We start from the raw sequence: 22,811 nt of genomic DNA on the forward strand, positions 1-22,811 counted from the left end.
TTTGACGTAAGAGGGCCGAGAATCCTTAAAAGGGATGGGCTGCAGGTTCCCCGTGAAGCAGGTTGGGAGTTGTAGTCCTACAACATCTGGAGGGCCACTTTAGTACTGCTTTAATACTGTTGCAGACAGGACTCAGAAATCCTTGTTTCACACATATTATTTTGCTAATAATAATAATAGTACATAAAGGTAACACCTCAACTGCTCTAGAAACCCAATGAAAAGCTGTTGTTGTTTAGTCGTTTAGTCGTGTCCGACTCTTCGTGACCCCATGGACCAGAGCACACCAGGCACTCCTGTCTTCCACTGCCTCCCGCAGTTTGGTCAAACTCATGCTGGTAGCTTCAAGAACACTGTCCAACCATCTCGTCCTCTGTCGTCCCCTTCTCCTTCTTTCCCAACATCAGGGTCTTTTCCAGGGAGTCTTCTCTTCTCATGAGGTGGCCAAAGTATCGGAGCCTGAGCTTCAGGATCTGTCCTTCCAGTGAGCACTCAGGGCTGATTTCCTTAAGAATGGATGCGTTTGATCTTCTTGCAGTCCATGGGACTCTCAAGCATCTCCTCCAGCACCATAATTCAAAAGTATCAATTCTTCCGCCATCAGCCTTCTTTATGGTCCAGCTCTCACTTCCATACATCACTACTGGGGAAACCATGGCTTTAACTATACGGACCTTTGTTGGCAAGGTGATGTCTCTGCTTTTTAAGATGTTGTCTAGGTTTGTCATTGCTTTTGCTAGGCTCTGAATAATGTCTCTTGCTTCATTTTTCATGTAGGAGACTTGAATTGCCAAAGTTGCACGCACAGCTGAGCTCCTGCGCTTTTAAAGCTGCTGGATGGGGAGGCAGAAACTCGGCAGGCGAAACTTTTCCCCAGCTCCGTGCAAGGAAAGCATTCACCTGATGAATGCTGCTACCTCGAAAAGATTAGGAGGCTTGGGATGAAACTGACAAGCCCAAGAAGAAGCTTTTCAGGGTGATTGGCAAGGTATTGAGGGCTGATCCCGGAGAGACTGTGTGGTGCAGTTGTTAGCATGCCAGGTTTATTTGATTTTCCTTATTAAAATTTACATTCACACAACAACATACTATATAAAACCAAGATTCCAAAGAATTTCCTGGACTTCCTTCCTCCCCTTTGTGGGTCTTATTGTTAGTCCTTTCCTTCTGCATCTTTTATAGTGATCCAAATATTTGTATCTCCATTACAGTACTGTATATCCATTCTCTCTCTCTCTCTCTCTCTCTCTCTCTCTCTCTCTCTCTCTCTCTCTCTCTGCCTGGCCTACCTCACCTGGCTGTTGTGAGGGTAAGCTAAGAGGGAAAGAACCACACACACCGCCTCAAGCTTCTTAGAGGAAACACAGTATATACGTGCAAGAGTAGTACGTTATTGTCATTATTCTAAAAATATTATTAAAATAATAAAACTATATGATTATCAATCTATTGAAGGGGTAGAGTGCAGTTTTCATTTAGGGGAGATAATTTTGAAAAACTATGTGAGAATTCTTATTCACCAGTTCCTCTTGCCATGGTGGTTTATTTCATTTTCCTTTCATCATTGCTTTGCTTTCTTGAAAAATAAATCATTATTAAGTCATAATATTATAAATAAAAAATAACATAATTTTTCAAAAGAAATTATGGTAATTATGGGGACAGAACTACCCAAATTGTATAGAAATTTATTTATGTATTCTACTACAGCAGCAAGAATGTTACTTGCCCCAAAGTGGAAAGAAGCAGAAGTCCCAGTGTGAGAAGGAGTAAACAAGGTGTGCCTCGAACTCAGTTGTAAATTCCTGCGGTGGGCTATTGTAAATTCCAGCATTGGGTGCAGGGGAGCCAGGTCAACAAGATAAGGAAGTAGAAAGAGTCTCTAAATAAGTTTAGGTTTAGAGAGTGTAGAATGGATGATGTATTAGTACCATGTCTTTGATGATGAGCCAGATTGTAAGCCAAGCCTCGAATGAGGGGCGGCAGCAATAGGGATAAAAACTCTTGCCCGTCCATTGTTCGGGGCTCTTCGTACCACCCTGGGACGAGGAGCCCGCCTTTGCAAACGCGTATAATAAAAGGGAAGTAATAGACCTTATCTCGGTGTCTCCTTGTCTCATTGTAAGTCCACGTAAGAAACTTCCCACAATTTTTGGCGCCCAACAACGTGGGGCTCTCGACGACCTGCTCGGCGGGGGCTGGGGAACGGATCAGCCGGCACTCCGACTTTCGGAGAGATCTGTTGCTCAGGGCCCGCGGTGACAGGTTCCGGGAGCTGGAAGGACGGAGAACCGACTTAAGATATTCTGAAAGACTGGTGGTCTGGGACCGCCGCAGTCGGGGACTGCCTCGCCCTGCAGGGACGCCTGCCAGTTTACCAGCCACCGAGAAGGAGGCACTAGACTGAAGGGGGTGAGTATCTTGGTAATATATCCCTGGGAAGGGGAATATTGGGTGTTGTTGGTGTGTGGTCTCTGTATGAAAGAGAGGTTCCAAACGGACGCGTGAGTGTGGACCGGGGGGCCTGGGACCCCGGCGGGAGGATTAGCTTGCGGTTCCGTTCTCCCGCGAGGGAAACGGCCAGGCGATTCCGCGTGATTGTGTGAGTGAACGAAAAAGAGACATAATAGAGTATGGGAAAGAGTCAGAGTACATGTAGAAGGGGCCCCAGTAATGGGACCAAGGACCCCATAGATCCCAATAGTCCTTTGGGACAGGTTTTGTTGGCTTGGGATGATAAGGACATAAGACCCTATAGTAGGGGATTAGTCAAAGAGACAATGATTAATCTGTGTAGAGTAAGGTGGCCAGAATACCCCATAGGACCCGATGAAGGGTATCGTTGGGATCCAGATGGGGAAACAAACCCATACTGGATCAAGCAGTTGAAATTCTATTTGATCAAATCTAAAAAAGATAAAGAAAGACCATACATAGAATTATGGTCCCATGTAACTTTTTACGGGCCAGATCCACCACCATTGAGACAATTTCCACTTAAAGAAAAGAAAATAGAGTCTGATGAAGAGACAGCGATACCTCCACCCACCGGTGCACCCCTGGCAGTGCCTGGATTGGCCGACCTCCCCCAACCACTGCCTCCGCCACCACAGCCTGGCTGTCGTGGAGGACTCAGTGATTTGCCTCCGGACTATAATCGTGTGAGTCCGACCCCCGCAGTCAGGGCGACCGCACCCCCATATGAGACAGCCCCGTCATCAGGCCCAAATGTTTTGAGGCCCAACGATGGTGTAATGTCTAGTCCCCCTCTTTATGAGATGTTAAGGCATTCAAGGCTACGAAAAGAATTGGAACAGTGTAAACGAGATTTGGAGAATTTACCGTACAAAGATTATCCATTGCCGGATGACGACTCAGACAGCAGTACTAACTTGAGAAAGAGAAATCCATGTATAGTACAAAATTATCCCCTGAGGGAAACCCCTGGCGGAATCAATGCAGCCGGACAGCCCGTAATGGTATATGTGGTCAGCCCTATAAAACCCTCTGAACTCAGAGAATTAAAGCAAACTTTGCCTAAACTACATGAGAATAGTCAGGAGGTAGCAAACCTCCTACAAATGTGGATGGGACCACACATATATACATATACAGAGTTGATGTATATATTGGGACATTTATTCACTCCAGAAGAAAAGGCAATGATACGGAGGGCAGCAATGCAATATTGGGAAGTAAGGGAACAGGCGCGAGTGGCTGCGCCCGCGGGTAACCAGGGGGCCCCGGCGGCAGTTCCGCCGGAGACCAAATTTCCTATAGGGGACCCAAATTGGAATATAAATAACCCAGACCATCGTGTCCAGCTTACAGATTTAAAAGAAATGATTTTGGAGGGTATCAAGAGGGCAGTGCCTCAAAGTACCAATTTAACCAAGGCTTTTGAGGTTAATCAAATGAGGGACGAGTCACCAGGCGATTTTATACAAAGGATTAGAGAACATTTGACTAAATATTCCGGAGTTACGCCGGACTCTCCAGCATTTGATAACCTGTTAAAGATGCAATTTGTAACCAAGGCATGGCCTGATATTCAAAAGAAATTGCAAAAGATGAATTGGCAAGATGCCGCGACTATAGAGTTAGTAAGAACGGCACAACAGGTTTTTGTTAATCGTGAGGTAGTCAAACAAAAGCAAAAATGCCAGATGATGGTAGCGGCTATCCAAAAGGCAGGAGAGGAGAAAAAGAAAATCGGAGAACAGAATGGGAACCGAGAATTTCAGACCAAGGGGAATTTCCGAGGAAGTGGAGGTTACAGAGGCAGGGGGTCTTATGGACCGGGCAGGGGCTCTGGTCCTAGGACCGGAACAATAATATGTTACCGATGCCAGAAGATGGGTCACTTTGCTAGGGAGTGTAGGACGCCGCGGAACCAGATACCCGATGCGCCTGTCAGACAGAGACAAGGACCTCCCCGAGATAATGAGGACACGGGGACCGAATTGTATAGTCTCTACGAAGACTAGGGATGCTCCGGCTCATGCTCTGGGACCCGGAATGAGCCACTGGTGAACTTATTTGTGGGTCCCTCTCGGAAACCTGTTGTGTTTCTGGTGGATTCTGGGGCAGCCCGATCATCTGTTTCTGTAAATATACCAGGAGTAAGGAAAACTTTAAAAACAGTCAAAGTGATAGGGGTAAGTGGCAAGTCCACCGAAGTCTACCAATTAGAACCAAGCAAAATTGTTCGGGGGGAAAAGGAAATCAAAGCATCCCTGCTGTTCATACCAGAGTCAGGAATAAATTTATTAGGTAGGGATCTCATGGTTTCATTGGGGTATAGATTAATGGATGAGGAAAAAGGAACTCCAATGTATACACTCCAGCTGGAAGAAGAGAAACAAATCAATCCTAAAGTGTGGGTAGATGGGAAAACTATGGGGAAGATGGAAATGGACCCAATAAAAATCACAGTGAAGCCTGGCATTACTCATCTATGGACCTCACAATACCCGATGAAACGAGCAGGGAGAATAGGTTTGCAGCCGGTGGTCGACGCCCTTTTAAATCAGGGGCTTATAGAAACTACGATGTCACCTTTTAATTCACCCATATTGGCCGTACAGAAGAAAGATGGCAAATATAGGATGGTACAGGATTTGAGAAATATAAACAGCATAGTGATACCCCGATTTCCCACCGTGCCAGATCCTTATACGTTATTGAGCCGGATCCCTCCTTCCACTCGATGGTATACAGTAGTTGATTTAAAGGACGCCTTTTGGGCATGCCCTCTGGACAAAGACAGTCGAGATTTGTTTGCCTTCGAGTGGGAGGATGTGGAGACCGGTCAGAAAAGGCAGTACCGGTGGACGGTCTTGCCCCAAGGATATACAGAGAGTCCTCTGTTGTTTGGACAGGCACTGGGGGAAAGATTGAGGGAGTTTAAACCCACTGGATCCAACAAGGTTCTGCGGTATGTAGACGACCTACTATTGATTGGGGAAAAAGAGAAGGAAGTTAAATGTGATTCTATTCGGCTATTGAATTGGCTAGGTGATTTAGGAGTTAAGGTATCCAGAGAAAAATTGCAATTCACTGAGCGGAGGGTTAAGTATCTGGGACATATTTTAGATGGGGGAACCAGGCAATTAGACCCAGATAGAGTAAAAGGGATCATGGAACTACGACCACCTAAAGATAAAACTGATGTAAGAAGAATGTTAGGATTATTGGGATATTGCAGATTGTGGATAGATCAGTATTCAAAGTTGACTCAGTTTTTGAATAGGAAACTGACAGGAAAACAAGAGGAGGTGCAATGGGACGAGGAAGATAAGGCCAGGTGGGAAGAAATTAAGAAAACTTTAATAACTAGTCCGGCTCTGGCCCTGCCAAATCTACAGCAGCCGTTCCACTTGTATGTGACAGTGGCTGCTCAGACGGCAGTAGGAGTCCTGGCTCAGAAAAGAGGGGGGCGATATCAGCCAGTAGCTTATCTAAGCGCAACCTTAGAACCAGTGGTTAGAGGATGGCCGGCGTGCATTCAAGCGGTGGCTGCAGCGGCCGAATTAGTATTGGAAAGCAGGAAATTGACCTTTGGAGGAGCACTGATAGTGCACAGCCCTCATCAGATAGGCGCAGTACTGACAGGTGCTGCACCCACCTGGATGACGGACAGGCGCCTAGTGCAATATGAAGGGATACTCAGAACTGGAAATGATATAACCATAGGGACAGATAGAAATTTGAATCCAGCGGAATTCCTAAGAGGGGAGCGGCAAGAATGGGAACTCGAGGAGCATGATTGCCTTAAGGATATAGAATTAATGGCCAAAGTTAGGGAAGATCTAAGCGAGGTACCTCTAACGGAAGGGGAAAGATGGTTCGTAGATGGATCTAGTCATGTGAGGGAAGGAAAAAGAAGGTCGGGATACGCAGTGGTCAAGGAAGACGGGGAGACAATAGAAAGCGGGGCCCTCCCTAGCACTTGGTCAGCCCAGAAATGTGAAGTAATGGCGCTAACCCGAGCCCTGGAATTGGCAACCGGGTTAGATGTGACAATCTGGACTGACTCAAGATATGCATGGGGAGTGGTGCATACTTTCGGTCGGACCTGGAGAGAAAGGGGCTTCATAAAGGCGGATGGGAAACAAATTGAACACGTTGCTTTACTTGAGCGGCTACTAGAATCCCTGATGGGACCTCGGAAGATAGGCATTGTGCACATCCTCGCCCACACCAAAGGACACAGTTCGGAGGAACAGGGAAATGCATGGGCTGATCTCCGAGCGCGAGAAGCGGCGGAGGGGGAACCAAGGAAGGAAATATTTAAACAATGTGTCCTGCAAGTACCTGTGATTGACCCGCAGGATGTAAAAGATTTAGTGTTCACTCAAAAGGAGAAAGAATACATGGAAAAGGAGGGATGGGAAAGAAAAGGAGAAAGTTGGGAGACTCCAGAAAAGCAAATGGTCCTTCCAAAATCAACTATGTTAAATATATTGGAGAAAATACATGAAGGAAGTCATTTAGGCACGGAGGGAATGGTGAATTTGGCGAAGTCAGTGTATTGGAGTAGAGACATGTGGCCGATGGCGCACGCCATCGCATGGAAGTGTCTGATATGTCAAAAGGTTAACAAAGCCCGGGCAAGGAAAACTGAAAGGGGTGGGCGGCCTCTAGCGGTATGGCCCTTCCAGAGAGTACAAGTAGATTTTACCGAACTGCCAGAAAGGGGGGGGCAGAAGTATTTGTTGATATTTAAAGATCATTTGACAGGTTGGATTGAGGCCTTCCCTAGCCGTAGGGCCACAGCTCAGGTGGTTAGCAAAGCCATTCTGGAACACATTCTTCCTCGGTATGGAATAATAGAAGTCATAGACTCTGATAGGGGAACTCATTTCACCCAAAAAGCAATGCAGGAGGTAATGAGAGCTGTGGGGATTATGTGGAGTTTCCACACGCCCTGGCACCCTGAGAGCAGTGGAAAGGTGGAACGGGCGAATGGGGAAATAAAAAAACATTTGACTAAGTTATATCTTGAAAATGGGCTGCCTTGGACGAAAAATCTCCCTTTGGCACTATTAAGGATGAGGGTGGCTCCCCGAAAAGACACTGGTCTGTCCCCTTTTGAGATGATGATGGGTCACCCATATTTGGTAGTATTAGGAAACCCTCAAATCGAGTTCAGGGATCAGTTTATCAGGAAATATTTGCAGTCACTGTCCCAGTCTCTGTTATCTTTCCACAGACAAGGCATACTAGCACAGCGGCCCCCGCTCCTGGAGCAACAGCACACCTTTCAGCCCGGAGACCTGGTCCTGATAAAGGCTTGGCGGACGGAGAAACTCAGCCCGAGTTGGGAAGGCCCATACCAGGTCCTGCTCACAACCGAATCAGCAGTACGGACCAGAGAGCATGGATGGACCCATTACCACCGGGTGAAAAGAGCTCCACCTGAAAATTGGACAGCAGTGACTAGTCCAAATAATCCGCTGAAAGTTACGCTTACCAAATCAGGAACCGGGATCCAGAAGGGCGCACCTAGACTGTGATGTGTTTGTTTTGTACCTGTGTGTGTTTTTTCGAGTGCTGTTGCTGTCAACATTGCGAAGGGTGTGTGCAGTGTGTGCATTGTACTGAAAGGTGCAGCATCATCTTTATAGAGGACGTTATACTCCAATATTGTGAAGTGAAATTAGGAGGGGAGGTAACGTGCCAATTAGCAGAAACCCCAACGGTGAGGCAAGCTTTAATCTATTTGAACCCCACACATGAAAGGTAACTGGCAAGTATTAGGAATAGTATTAATAGGATGGGCCACTTCATGGGCAACCCAATCGGAACCCCAGTGCACCGAATGCATCCAGACAACCCGAACAGGCAATAAAATCACACAGACCCTAATGTATTATAATATAGCGCCAGAATGTGTTCAACAGTTAGATCCTTGTGTTCACAACCAAACTCAATATTATAGATGTAGGGTAAAAGGAAACAAGACGGAATGCTATGAACCCCTGGCGGTGGGACCCATAACTTCCAGTATATATGTTTACGGATATAAGGGCGGAACCGCTAATCAAGCTGGTGAGGGGAGAAGTATGTTTTCCTTGGCCCAAAACCGACAGGGTTATGTAGCACATAATACAACAAGGGGAGAGGGCAGGATTATGGTCTGTTTTGATGCTTGTATCGCAATAGATAAAGGACAGGGCCCAAATGGAGGGGCAGGGGTCTGGTGTGGAAATCGTGGATGGGAACAATCATATTTACAGGAAAGAAAGTACCTTTTCCAGAGAATAAAAGGAAGCAACGTGGGGGCTGGGGCCGGGGTATATAATTATTGGTACACAGAGGGAGTTAATAAGCAGCCCACCTATAGAGGCCCTGAGGGAATAAATCTCACTAGGGGAGCTGCCTCCACCGACTGCTCCACAGGAAAATGCAACCCAGTATGTCTATGGGCGAGCGAGAGACCTTCTACTTCGCCTAAACTTGTGCACATAGGTATAGGCATTGATGGGACTGGAAAAGATCCTTATGGATATCTCATCATACAAATACACACAACTAAGGTAATGAGACAACCCATATCAGTATTCGAAGATTTTGAGGAAGAAGTACAGCATTTAAATACCCTTCCCCTACCCCCTAAAGCCCATAATATGTTCCTAAGTTTAGCTGAGACTATAGCCAAGGAATTAACGGTGAAAAATTGTTTTGTATGTGGAGGAACAAATATGGGGGATCAGTGGCCATGGGTGGCTCATGAAGTAAACTATACGGAGGTATATAAAACACAAAACAATTACACTTATAAGCATTTGGGTAACGAGGTATGGCAAATCTCTAATCACCTAGTTGGGACAGAATGCTTCACCAGGAACACCAGCCGAATAAATGGAACGCATGTGGGGACACTCCCTTGTATAGGACAATGGGAGGACAAACAGTGGTGGAGTCAAGGGAATAATAATAAAACTTGGCCCTCTCCCCTCGGAAATATTACCAATATGAGCTTTCTCCTAGACCCGGAGAACAGAATGCTAGAATGGAAAACCCCCGATGGGTTTTACTGGGCTTGTGGGAGCTATGCTTACAATAGGTTACCTTTAAATTGGGTCGGCTCATGTGTATTGGCAACCTTAAGACCTAGTTTCTTCCTACTCCCTTTGCATACTAAAGCAAAACTAGGAGTCCCAGTATATGATGAAATAGGACCACGACGAAAACGGGGAATCCATATAGGAAAATGGACAGATACAGAATGGCCCCCAGAGAGAATTATCCAATATTATGGTCCAGCCACTTGGGCAAATGATGGCACAGCCGGATCCTTTGGCAGAGATCCCATCTATTTGCTGAATCGCATTATCCGTTTACAGGCAGTTGTAGAAATAATTACTAATGAAACAGCCGCAGCGTTAACCAAATTAGCTAAGGAAAGTGCTAAAAGCCGAACATATATTATGCAAAACAGGCTTTCTTTGGATTATTTATTAGCAAAAGAAGGCGGGGTTTGTGGAAAATTTAATCTTACTAATTGTTGTATTGAAATAGATGATAGTGGGAAAGTGGTGAAAGACATAGCAGACCGTATGGTAAAGTTAGCACATGTACCGGTCCAGACTTGGGATGGATTAAATTTTAAGGATATGTTTGGTTCATGGTTCCCTAAATTACCTGGTCTGCAGGCCATAGTGGCCCTAATTGGGTTAATTGCGGCAGGATGCGTTTTAATTCCATGCATTTTGCCAATCTTCGTTAGAACTATCAATAATTCTTTGTCCCTCCTAGCAGAACGGAAGGTATCCACATATTTCATGAAGATGCAATATGCCTCAGTACCTACATCAGATGAGGAAGCAGAAATAGCAGCCCAAGAATTATTATGTGAGTTCGAGACAAGATACAAAAAGAGGGGGGGATTGTGAGAAGGAGTAAACAAGGTGTGCCTCGAACTCAGTTGTAAATTCCTGCGGTGGGCTATTGTAAATTCCAGCATTGGGTGCAGGGGAGCCAGGTCAACAAGATAAGGAAGTAGAAAGAGTCTCTAAATAAGTTTAGGTTTAGAGAGTGTAGAATGGATGATGTATTAGTACCATGTCTTTGATGATGAGCCAGATTGTAAGCCAAGCCTCGAATGAGGGGCGGCAGCAATAGGGATAAAAACTCTTGCCCGTCCATTGTTCGGGGCTCTTCGTACCACCCTGGGACGAGGAGCCCGCCTTTGCAAACGCGTATAATAAAAGGGAAGTAATAGACCTTATCTCGGTGTCTCCTTGTCTCATTGTAAGTCCACGTAAGAAACTTCTCACACCAGCAAAGGAAGAATGGATACAAAAACTTATGGAATTTGCAGAAATGGCAAAACTTACCGGAAGAATAAGAAATCAAGATAACAAGCCTTTTTATAAAAGAATGGAAATGGTTTATTGAATATTTACAGATTAATTGTAAACAGATAAAAACATTGGCAGGACTAATGGTGTAATAACCTGCAGTTTTATAAGAGTATATATTTACAGTAGATAAATAAATGAGCAAGTTAAATGAATTTGGATATGCAGAAGTTATTAAAAATAAATTTTAGGAACTGCAGAAAAGAGGGGGAAGGAAGTCAAATTTTGAAATACAGATTGTAAAACTAATGAAATGTATAAATTTGAAAAGTATAAATAAAAAACTTAAAAAATTAAAAAGTGAAGGAATTTGGAAAGGCCTTGGAAATAAGGGACAACGCAGAAGCGAACGTCTGAATGGAAGACACGGGGTAGAACTCCTCCTTTCCCTCTTTTCTGCGAAGGAAACTCAACGGGCGAGGCTTGACGGGTTAAGTTATTCGTGGTCACCTGACCGAAAACGCCCCGCCCCCTCCCCGCGCCCATAGAGATAGGGAGGATCTCCCTAAGCGCGTCCTGCGCCATGTTGGATTTAAAGGGTCCGCGGCAGGATTGGGAGGAGCTTAGAAGGAGGTTTGTTTTTCCTTCCAGTCGGGAACGGCCGCCGGCGCCGCCTCGTTGGAGGGGGGAAACACCGGCGGCGAGGAAGTGATCGCGCGAGCCATTTGCGCATGCGTGGCTAGCCAGCCATCCTACGAGGCTGTCCCTGAAAAAGCAGCAGGTAGGAGCTTTGGTTGCCTTTCTTTCTGCCTTTTCGGAATACGGCGATTGGTTTTCATAATGGATATGCCCCCCCTCCAATCTCTGGCAGAGTGTTTTTGTTGCAGCAGGGTGGTCCTGCCGCAAAGGGGGGGGTAGGCCTCAGAGGGGTGGTCTGCCTGCTGCCGGGTGGGCCAGCGACTGCTTGCAAGGGGGGGGGGGAATGCCAAGAGGCGAGATTGCCTGGAAGCAACAGTCTCTGATCTGAGAAGCCCCCCCCTTCACCTTCTCCCTTACCCACCACCCACCAGCCTTAGGGGCAAGGCGATCAAACTCTGCACATGCTCAGGAACACTGCGGTCTGTCCCTATGTTCCAAGGTTGAGTGCTGGCCGTGAAACACAGTTGCTGAGATCGAGCCCTGTCACGGCTTCAGCCCCGATTACCAAGCTGTGTCTGTCGGGTTCTCTCTTCCCCTCATTGCCAATGGCTCATGCCTGACTCACTTGCAAAGGGTTTCTGCGTTTGTTTGTTTTTGGCTTCTGTAGGGCTGTGGCTCTCTGCTGCGCTGGCAAAGCAAAAGACTCTGCTCCAGGCTAATAGAAGATAGAAGGGCAGATGCCCAGGATTCCTGCCACTCCTTTACTGACAGCAGTTGTGTAGGCTGCCAGAGGAAAACGCTTTTCTTTCTATCTCAGTCTCCTATTTGGGCTTAGTCTTCACTGATCACAAGTTGCTTCCTGACCTGACCGGGAAAATTGGTTCAATGCAGCTGCTGGGGCAGATACCAGGTTTTCTTTCGGAGTGGGAGCCACAGTGATGCCTTACAAGGCTTATTTCTTATATTGTGGCCGTTTATTCTCTGTTGTGGTGTTATCTCCTCCTCTGATTCAAAGCTGCCCCTATCAGCGTGGATTTATTTGCGTAAAATCTGACTTACTTGGCTGCCGTCGTACGTCACACTAAAGTCAGAGGGTCTTACTTCCCATAAACATGTTTAGGATTATGCAATTAAGAGTGGCAGCTGCCTTAGCTGATGATGGGTTTGAGATTCTTGATTTGGGAGCAGCCGCTACCGAGTTGAGTTCTGCCTTTCGTTAGGAACTGTGGAGCAAGGGTGTTTCATTTTCACAAGAGTCTTCCTTACCCATTTTCCTTTCTTCTTCTTTTTTAATGCCAGAGAACTATTTAATACATGTGGCATGTTTTGCTTAGCTGGGATGTGGTTAAAAGCCCTCTGATGCAACATTCTGTAATGGTCCTACCACTTTCCAATTCCTGTCCCGTTTTTACAAAGAATTTAGGACTGTCTGGGCTTTCTGTTGCCTTGTGCTTTTTGCTCAACTCCCACCTAAATAGGCTGCTGGGTTCCTGTCATCCTCTTGTTAATCATTCAGATGTCTGATGCTGTTTTGAACTCTGAAACCAGCTCAGGAAAACTATGGGAGGAGCTGGCATGCTTGTTCTTAGTTTCAAGGTCTGCTGTGTATGTGGCACTGACCTGCTATTTATAATCATGATGCTATCTCACCGTTGGGCTGTGGCCTCCTGCAACAGGGAATTTAATGGATTATTTGATGCGACTTCAGGCATTTCTTTTGCAAAGGACTGAGGTCACACCCGCAACATACATCCAAGCACATTTATAGCATATGGCTTTCCCCAAACAGTCCTGGAAACTTGTTTATCCCTCGCAGAGCTGCAATTCCCAGCACCCTTAACAAACTACAGCTCCCCGAATTCTATGGGGGAAGCAAAATGTGACCTGAGTTACTGCTGCAATTCTAGGCAGAGTTAGATGTACCTAGTTACATGTGTTGTGTGTCTGAGTGAAATACCGGTAGTTGGTATTGCTTTACTCGAATGAGTCTTTTCTCTAAATTATTAGGTGCACTGGATCTGCACTGGGAACATCCATCTACCACAGCTTTTTAGTGTATTTAGAGCTTCTGCAGATAGATATATTGAACATGAATCACGATCAGTTGTGCCAAAGGGCCACATGAATTAAGAGTTTCACACTGTGGCCAACCAGGTGCTGTTGCTTCACCCTCACCTGGCTCATGCTTCTCCTAAAGATTAAGTGTTTTGTGATGGTGTCTCTATTCAGTGCTTTTTTTCTTTAAAAAATAAATAGATGTTTAGGCGTACTCTCATTTTGACTCAAGAAAATCACTATTTTATAGTTCAAATCCGGAAAAATAAATACAGTAAATGGACAAAAGTACAAAGATTCACAAAATGTTTAGGGGTATGTGTTCCCCTGTGTCCCTCTAGAAAAAAAAGCACTGCCTCTATTGTTATAAACTTCTAATCTGAAGATGATACTTGTATAGGAGAGACGTGGAGAACAGTTTGGCAGGCTGAACTTATTTTCTGAAAGGATAGTGTTTGTTGTTTAAATTTACAGATGAACTGATAAATGTATCATTTGATGGCAAAATCAATGGCCTGTTTTTGCTTTGGTAACTCAACAATATTTTTAAAAGGTTGCTTCAGGGAGTACAAATATAGACGAAGGAGCCCAATTTTAAACAGACTAGTATTGCAGAATATGAATTGTCCCAAAATGATGTTCATCTGAAGCCATTTAGCAGTTGGTGAATGGCTTCAAAAGACATGACATTTTGCCCTAATACAAAAAAAACCCCTTAACACTTTTGTTCACTTATGGGGTGGTATATTAACATCTGGATATTTTGCAGTTTGTTGGCCTCTTTTTGCCTTTGTTACTGGCAGATGTTATAACATGGACATCAGGTCTTGTTAAGCCTTTGCACTGCTTGCGAATGTATTTTCCCCTCCTTTTTAAAGTGCATTTATTATTTCGGTATCATGTCTTTTTCTGCGTGTGTGTTTAATTTTTAAAAACCCAGAAAACTGGTATTGCAAAAGCACACAGGGAAAACATTTCACATTTCACTTAGCAATAGGAAAGGTAGCAAGGTGGTTGCCTGTATTCCTTGGTTTGTAGTTTTTGGAGAGAGGATCAGTAGCAGAGCAGCACAATGCTATGTGTGTTTAGCCTGAAGTTAGACTTAAGAATTGCCTAGGATGGCAGCCTTAGCATGGATGGTAGTTGTCTAGCTGGGTCAATGATCTGTCTTGGAGTAAGCTTCATAAGCACATGTTAGCAATACATTATGAAGAGTTCGTGTTTCTCAGACAAAGGATTAATGTAGCAGAAGTTGCTAGACATTTCTTAGACACCTTGTACACATCTAAAAATATTATTGTTATAGTGATTGAAATACATACCTTGATGCAGTTGTTCCAGCACACATACCAAACTATCCTATTTAGGATAGTTCTATTATTTTATCTCAGATTAAAACGGTAGGTTGTAGAATTTGTGTATTCAGAACACCTTTCCTGTGTAAAAAAAGAAAAGAACATGAAGCACTTTGAGCACAGTGAAATTACACTGGCTATGACTTAATCATAGATCCGCTGTCAGTTTGGATTATACCGTTTTCAACTTTCATGTGATCTATTCTCAAGCTAACTTTTCTTGGACAGTAACGATAAATGGTTTGGACAACGAATCAAGACATGTTCAATATAGGCAGGTTTTAATCAATTGGACAGCAGCCTTCAACCTCGCCTGACACAGGACAAACTTTTAAACCTCAACCTCAGACAAGGAATACTCCTATATGTGCTTCTAACTGCCGTCTACTAGTAGTTAAAAGTATGTCTATAAGTAACTTCTGATTTACAGTAAAAGCAAAATTAACCAGGGATCATCACACTGAATATCCCATTGGGAAGGGTTTGTTAGGTTATTCCTTACATTCTTCCCATTCTTGCTCTTCAGATAATTGTTTCCAAAGCAGCTCACAAAGCCATAAGAAACAGGCCCTCACCAGACTCACTACTGAAAAAAACAAGATGCACAAGAAAAGAGGAGTGTAAGAAAAAGGTAGAGATTAGTCCTTCAAGGCCAGAATGAAGTCATAAGCTATGTATGGGTATTTGTATTTGGTTCAGGCCCAGCTGATCTTCCCTTTCCTGGTGTTTTTGCTTGTTCCTTGGCTTCTGGATGAGACCAGAGTGTCCTTTACCCCCGGTTCTGTAGTCCCAGGGACAACTGGCAGTGGGAGCTGGATGCCCTTTCTTGCAAGGAAGGGAAAGCAATGGAGGCTAGCATGCCAATTTCAGTCTGCCTTCAGTCATTCCCAACTTGGCTGACTTCTTTCTTCTAAGCCAGTGATGGCCAAACCTGACTCTCCAGCTGTTTTGGGACTACAATTCCCACCATCCCTGACCATTGGTCCTGTTAGCTAGGAATGATGGGAGTGGTAGTCCCAAAACAGCTGGAGGGCCAAGGTTGGCCATCACTGTTCTAAGCAGTCCAGGGGTAGCACAGGCAACCAGCTTCACCCTCATTGTCAATGTTGCTTTTGCTGATTTTAGCAAGGAGGAAGATAGGCAAAGCCAATGGATTCTGGTTTTGTACCCATCAATGTCTCTGGCTCCACCTGCTGTTGGCCTCTCTGCCTTCCACCCTGTCATTACCGGCAAGCACTTTGCAGTTGTTCCTTTTCTAACAAATAGATGGGGGCCAAGCTGATTTTCCCTTGGCTTGAGTACAATCCCTCCATAGCCCTTGACTACGACATGGAGCCCATTTTCCTTTAGATCTCCAGCCCTTGCTTGTGTTCCCTCCTTCAGAAATGAGTAGTCCCTCTCCTTTCTCCGACTAGATGACTGGTCATTGCCTAAGAATCTTTTCCCCTGAAGAAACTATCCTGTCTTATTTGAGACCAATTAATTTGTCCGGGTCTTAATCTTCCTATATTAAGAAGCAATGATAGGGCTATATACTAAGATCATCCATGGCTAAATTGTCTTGAGCACATACCAGGTACAATGGCATGTAATTAAGAGGATTAAAGTGCAAGTAGTTTGGTGCTGAATGAAGGTTCAGGAAAACACTGTCTTTCGGAGTGTGGAGAATGCATAGATTAGTGGTGCTGAAGTTGTACAACAACAACAACAATAATAATAAAATTTCTTTTTTATACCCTGCCCATTTGGCTGTTTTTCCCCAGTCACTGTGGGCAGCTCCCAACAGAATGTTGTTGTTTAGTCATGTCTGACTCTTCGTGACCCCATGGACCAGAGCACGCCAGGCACTCCTGTCTTCCACTGCCTCCCGCAGTTTGGTCAAACTCATGTTGGTAGCTTCAAGAACACTGTCCAACCATCTCGTCCTCTGTCGTCCCCTTCTCCTTGTGCCCTCAATCTTTCTCAGCATCAGGGTCTTTTCCAGGGAGTCTTCTCTTCTCATGAGGTGACCAAAGTATTGGAGCCTCAATTATTATTAATATTCCCACAAAATAATTAATAATAATTTAATAAAAAGTGATAAAAACTAGAATCTCTAGTTCTTCCCGAAGTTGAGGAAGGAGAGACTGTTCCATAAGCTGCAATTCTGTATGCGGTTACCTGGGAGTAACTCAGTGAGGCTTACTTGTGTATGCAGACACAGAATTGCGTTTTATATTTCCTAGTTTTAGAAATCCTTACAGATGTACTAGGCTACAGTACCCATTAGTCTTCCACGCGCTAAACATGAGCCCTGTTGGCTGGAGGAGTGGAGTGCTAACATTTAATTCAGTGGGGAAAAGGGATGATTCAGCTGTGGGGAGTTTGGGAAAGTGCTTTCATATATAGTGGCAGCTTCATCATTGGAGGCACTCTCTAGTCTGCTGGTTAAATGGTTGCACAAGCACAAAGCAATCAGACTGCTGTAAATTCATGTTTGCAAAAGCTGACCTTCCTAAGGAGGCTTGGGCAGTTGCTAGGCGAGGTACAAAAGGAGACTGAAGGAGAAGTGATCTTAGAAACGGGCGAGAACAAAATAAAGTAACACTCTACAGAGAAAAATCTTTCCATGGACACTAGCTCACCCTTTGCCAGTCCGGTGCTCTCTAGATGAACTACAACTCCCATCAGCCCTTGGACTTTTTGAAAAGGGGGAAACTAATTATGGTTGTGCCCATTTGTCTTCTTTTTCCTTTGCTGCCTGTGGAAGGGCTTATTGAAAGGCAGGGAGAGAGAAGCGCCTGGCCCATTTGCGTCCTCTTTGCTTTACTTCCCACTGGTCTCATGGAGCAACAATAGGCAGCTGCTCTAGCTATGGAGTAGTTTTTGGAAAGTGTGCATTGTGTGGAGTAGTGCAGGAGAAAGTTCAGCATCCACTCTTGTTGTTGTTTAGTCGTTTAGGCGTGTCTGACTCTTCATGACCCCATGGACCAGAGCATGCCAGGCACTCCTGTCTTCCACTGCCTCCTGCAGTTTGGTCAACCTCATGCTGGTAGCTTCAAGAACACTATCCAACCATCTCGTCCTCTTCTCCTTGTGCCCTCTATCTTTCCCAACATCAGGGTCTTTTCCAGGGAGTCTTCTCTTCTCATGAGATGGCCAAAGTATTGGAGCCTCAGCTTTAGTATCTGTCCTTCCAGTGAGCACTCAGGGCTGATTTCCTTAAGAATGGAAAGGTTTGATCTTCTTGCAGTCCATGGGACTCTCAAGAGTCTCCTCCAGAACCATAATTCAAAAGCATCAATTCTTCGGCCATCAGCCTTCTTTATGGTCCAGCTCTCACTTCCATACATCACTGCTGGGAAAACCATAGCTTTAACTATACGGACCTTTGTTGGCAAGGTGATGTCTCTGCTTTTTAAGATGCTGTCCAGGTTTGTCATTGCTTTTCTCCCAAGAAGCAGGAGTCTTTTAATTTCGTGACTGCTGTCACCATCTGCAGTGATCATGGAGCCCAAGAAAGTAAAATCTCTCGCTACCTCCAACCACTCTTATTTTGTTTTATTTTGCTGCTGGCCAGCCACGTGGAGCAGTAGGCAAACAGCTGATTTAAAAATAATGTGTGCATTTGGGTGGGGTGGGGGAAATCACAGAGCTCACCTATTGCTTTCCTGCCTGCCAGTTTTGTGGCAGCAGCTGGCTGAGGGACTTTTTTTTTTAATGTGTGTGTGGAGGAAGAAATGCACCGATCATCCTGTTCCTGCTTTGTTTGTTTTGCTGGCCAGCAGCACCCAACATGGCCACTGACATAATCACAGGGCGCTGCTGGCCATTGACAGACAGCATGTTGTTGTTCTGCCTTCCATGGGCGGCCACCAGAAAAGATGCTGCTGCATGGTGACTATTGTGTCCTGCCTTCCATAACATTTCACTAGCTGCTGCGAGTGTGTATCAGACCTGGGCTGCTGCTCTTCCAACTAATTATATCTCTTGGTTCTTCCTTGTTTGTTGTTCCTTTGTGTTGCTTGCTAATCCAGCTGCTGTGCTTTGCCTTTTCAAACTGTGGCTCTCTGCAGCTTGTATAGCTATAGCCTGTTACCTTAACTAGCGCGCGGTAGGCAACTGAATGGGGGCATGCCACAGTAGGGTTGTCCTCATTGCAGCTGAAAAGTTGCCCCCACTTCATGTATTGCTGGATGTTGCAAATTGCCTCAGACTCCTGCAGATTGTCATGCAAGAATCCTCTGGTGTATCCTTCCCTTTCGGCTCTGTCTGTATATTTGTGCTTGCTTAAATAAAATTACACCAGAAGAATACCACTGTTAAAGGACACGTTCCTGGTGTGGGTTTTTCTTGGATGTGTGAGTGTGTGTCAGTTGTATAGATTGCTTTGCTGTAAACAGACTTGAATGTTTTAATAGTTATACAGTGGTACATCGGGTTAAGTACTTAATTCGTTCTGGAGCTCCGTTCTTAACCTGAAACTGTTCTTAACCTGAAGCACCACTTTAGCTAATGGGGCCTCCTGCTGCCACCGTGCCGCCGGAGCACGATTTCTGTTCTCATCCTGAAGCAAAGTTCTTAACCTGAAGCACTATTACTGGGTTAGCAGATTCTGTAACCTGAAGCATATGTAACCTGAAGCGTATGTAACCCGAGGTACCACTGTATCTGAAGAGCAAGAATGGGAAGAATGTAAGGAATAACCTAACAAACCCTTTTATTTCTGGGTTAGCAGAGTCTGTAACCTGAAGCGTATGTAACTGAAGCGTATGTAACCTGAGGTACCACTGTAATTTGATGTAGCTTTACTCTGCGATAGTAGCATGTTCACGCCAATTCCTACCTAAAACAGTTGTTGTTGTTTAATCGTTTAGTTGTGTCCGACTCTTCGTGATTCCATGGACCAGAGCACGCCAGGCACTCCTGTCTTCCACTGCCTCCCGCAGTTTGGTCAAACTCATGCTGGTAGCTTCAAGAACACTGTCCAACCATCTCGTCCTCTGTCGTCCCCTTCTCCTTGTGCCCTCCATTTTTCCCAACATCAGGGTCTTTTCCAGGGAGTCTTCTCTTCTCATGAGGTGGCCAAAGTACTGGAGCCTCAGCTTCAGGATCTGTCCTTCCAGTGAGCACTCAGGGCTGATTTCCTTCAGAATGGATAGGTTTCATCTAAAACAGTACCACTGTTATTCTGTATGGAGTGGAGGCATATTATCTGCATCTGGGCCTGGGAGATCTGCACTGTCAGCGTGGGTATTGATGTGTGGAAATTGTTCAACTCAGACACTAACAACAAATTAGCCCTTTGTACCTCTGGGGGATTCACAGCATTGGTCTGAACACAGCCCCCCCTGTTTCGTACTCTCCTCATAGACTGTGTCAAGAGGGATCTTGAGAGTGGAAGCAGAGGGATTTTTGCTGGTGATATCTGTTGACATAGAAGCAGTGTTTCATAGTGGGAAGGGGGGAGAAATCAGTATTTGTGAAGTGGCCTAAGTAGATTGCTTGCATCCGAAGACCAGAGTTCGTATGAGATTGTCTTGAAACAACCACGGGTATGAGAAGCCAAGGATTTTAAACCTGCATGTGTCTCTTGTTCAAAGAGTAAATGTTGTTGGCATCTGTCTTGAGATACAATGGAGGGCAACTCTGGGGGTGAAGCAAAAATGCTGTGTTAGCAGCACCGAAGTGACTTCTCTGGGGTGCAAGTCTGGACAGTGTGTATGTAGGTCCTGGGCTGCACAAACGTCAAGACTCCCCACTCGGCCTCACTGATTATTTATTATTATTTTATGAGATCTATATACCACCCTTCATCAGGTCTGTTCACAAGATACAATCTGGGACAAAGTCCCTCCTACAAAATGATATGGTCCAAAGGAAAGCAGAGCATCAGCTTGGTTGCAGGAATTGCCCGAAGAAGTCATGCAAGGCGCCATGCAACCATCTTAGCCAAGGGGTCAGCAAACTTTTTCAGCAGGGGGCCGGTCCATTGTCCCTCAGACCTTGTGGGGAGCCAGACTATATTTTGGGTGAAAAAATGAACAAATTCCTATGGCCCACAAATAACCCAGAGATGCATTTTAAATAAAAACACACATTCTACTCATGTAAAAACATGCTGATTCCCTGACCGTCCGTGGGCCGGATTTTGAAGGCAATTGGGCCGGATCTGGTCCCCGGGCCTTAGTTTGCCTACCCATGGTCTTAGGGACTCCACTTCAGATTTGTGTAGGCGTTTACTTCTTAGCCTTTTCTTCTCTTGAAGGTATCCTGCAAGATGGTGGAGGTTTAGGATCAGAGTTTTCCTTCTCCTAGATGGGCTACCTTCCCAAGTTGATGAGCCCCTTCTGCCTCTCACTTCCCTCTACAGCAGTGTTCCCCAACCTTGGGCCGCCAGCTGTTTTTGGACTACAATTCCCATCATCCTTGACCACTGGTCTTGCTAGCGAGGGATGATGGGAGTTGTAGTCCAAAAACAGCTGGAGGCCCAAGGTTGGGGAACACTGCTCTACAGCACATGCAGAAACTGCCTTCATGACTGTTGGACCCGTATTGGTCTCATCCAGTCAATCTGCCGGAGTCTTGTCTTGACATGTAGGAGAAGTCCCCAACTCACTGGCAGTTTACACCCAGCTGGTTCAGCCAGGTAGTTGAAGTCGTTTCCCAGGGTGTGGACGCTGTCACATTAATGGAGTAAATGGCACACAACTGGTCTTTTGAGTCGCACAGATGGACACTGTACTGCAAGAATGAGGAGCCTGTGGCCCTCCAGATGTTGTTGGACTCCAGTTTCAACCTTAAGCCCCTTTTTTCTCCCCTTTCCCATTTGCTGTTTGGGTAGAATTATATATGAAGTGTGCAAACACTGGCCATGGAAATAAATCACTGTGAGGAAGAATAGCTGTGTGCTATAGGAAACAGTACCAGCTTTTAGCTTTCATCAAGAGAGTAAATTGGTAGATCCAGGTGAGGCTTTGGGAGGAATGGCGCTGAAATGATCATACTGTGGTAGTATTAGCCTTTTTGACACTTGCATATTCTCTGAAAGAAATGTAGTACTTGACTTTAGAGGGTTTTAAAAGTTCGGAAAGGAATGGGATATTTGGGGGGAAAGGAAACCCTTTTAAATAAAACTTTGCCCCTGGACAATTGTTGGTACTAAGCCAAGTTCATATTATAGGCAGTAGCTCCAGACAGGCTTTTCTTTAGAGCCCAAGGCGTTATGCAGAAGCCCAAGGTTAATTGGTTCATTCTTGTCACGCTAAACTCTGGTTTAGCATGACACCCAAAAACAGTAAAGTGTGTGTTGGGGTGAGGGAGGCAAAACCCAAACTCTCTGCAGTCATCAAACTCCTGATTTTGAGTGTCCATTATATTTTAAAATGGATAAATAAACAAAGCAAGGCATGGCAAGGCAAGTGGGACACACTCGATGCAGGAAACAAAGAAACCTGAAGTGAGATTTGTCCCAAACACCCTCCATCTTTCTCCTCTTTCTACCAGTCTCCCTTCCCCCTGGGGTCATGTATTATTTTGTGATAGGCCTTAATTGTTAGAAGCCTCTTGAGTCAATTTTGACTGAAAAGTAGGAGCCAGGGTATATACAATCATTAAAATGACACTATTATTTTCTTAGGGGAAAGGGAGGGGGGCGGATGGTGAGAACAGGATGCTGGACAAGATAGGCCCTTGGCCTGATCCTGCGGGCTCTCCTTACGTTGTTATTAGACAAGTATAGTTCTGTTCAAGCTGTATGAAGTGCTTCCTCTATTCGCTCTTTCCTCCTGCATGCCGATTTTCATTTCACTCAGCAAGCCGCCCTGTTTAACATTTAATATCCCTTGACGTCTTCCGTGCGGCTTTACAGAGTCCCAATGGCTGTAAGCGACCACAGATCTCCATTGGGTGCGGCTATAATTAAACCACCTTGGAATGGGAGAGCAGAGTTAATATTTACCTAGCCGTGGAGTGA

General features: G+C 45.1%; 1 protein-coding gene across 6 annotated transcripts in view; it reads left to right on the forward strand.

Moving 5' to 3' along the window:
* The first annotated feature begins 11,338 nt into the window (after positions 1-11,338).
* Positions 11,339-22,811, forward strand: part of KLC4 (kinesin light chain 4) — a 60,608-nt gene continuing 49,135 nt past the window's right edge. For 5 of the 6 annotated variants that reach the window (XM_081904036.1, XM_081904040.1, XM_081904041.1 and 2 more), the window contains exon 1: positions 11,448-11,589. The gene's annotated coding sequence lies outside the window, so the exon portion shown is untranslated. The other variant, XM_081904039.1, reaches the window with a different exon arrangement.

The sequence above is a fragment of the Podarcis melisellensis genome (assembly GCF_964234715.1).
Source record: "Podarcis melisellensis genome assembly, chromosome: 3".
NCBI classification, from domain to species: Eukaryota; Metazoa; Chordata; class Lepidosauria; order Squamata; family Lacertidae; genus Podarcis; species Podarcis melisellensis.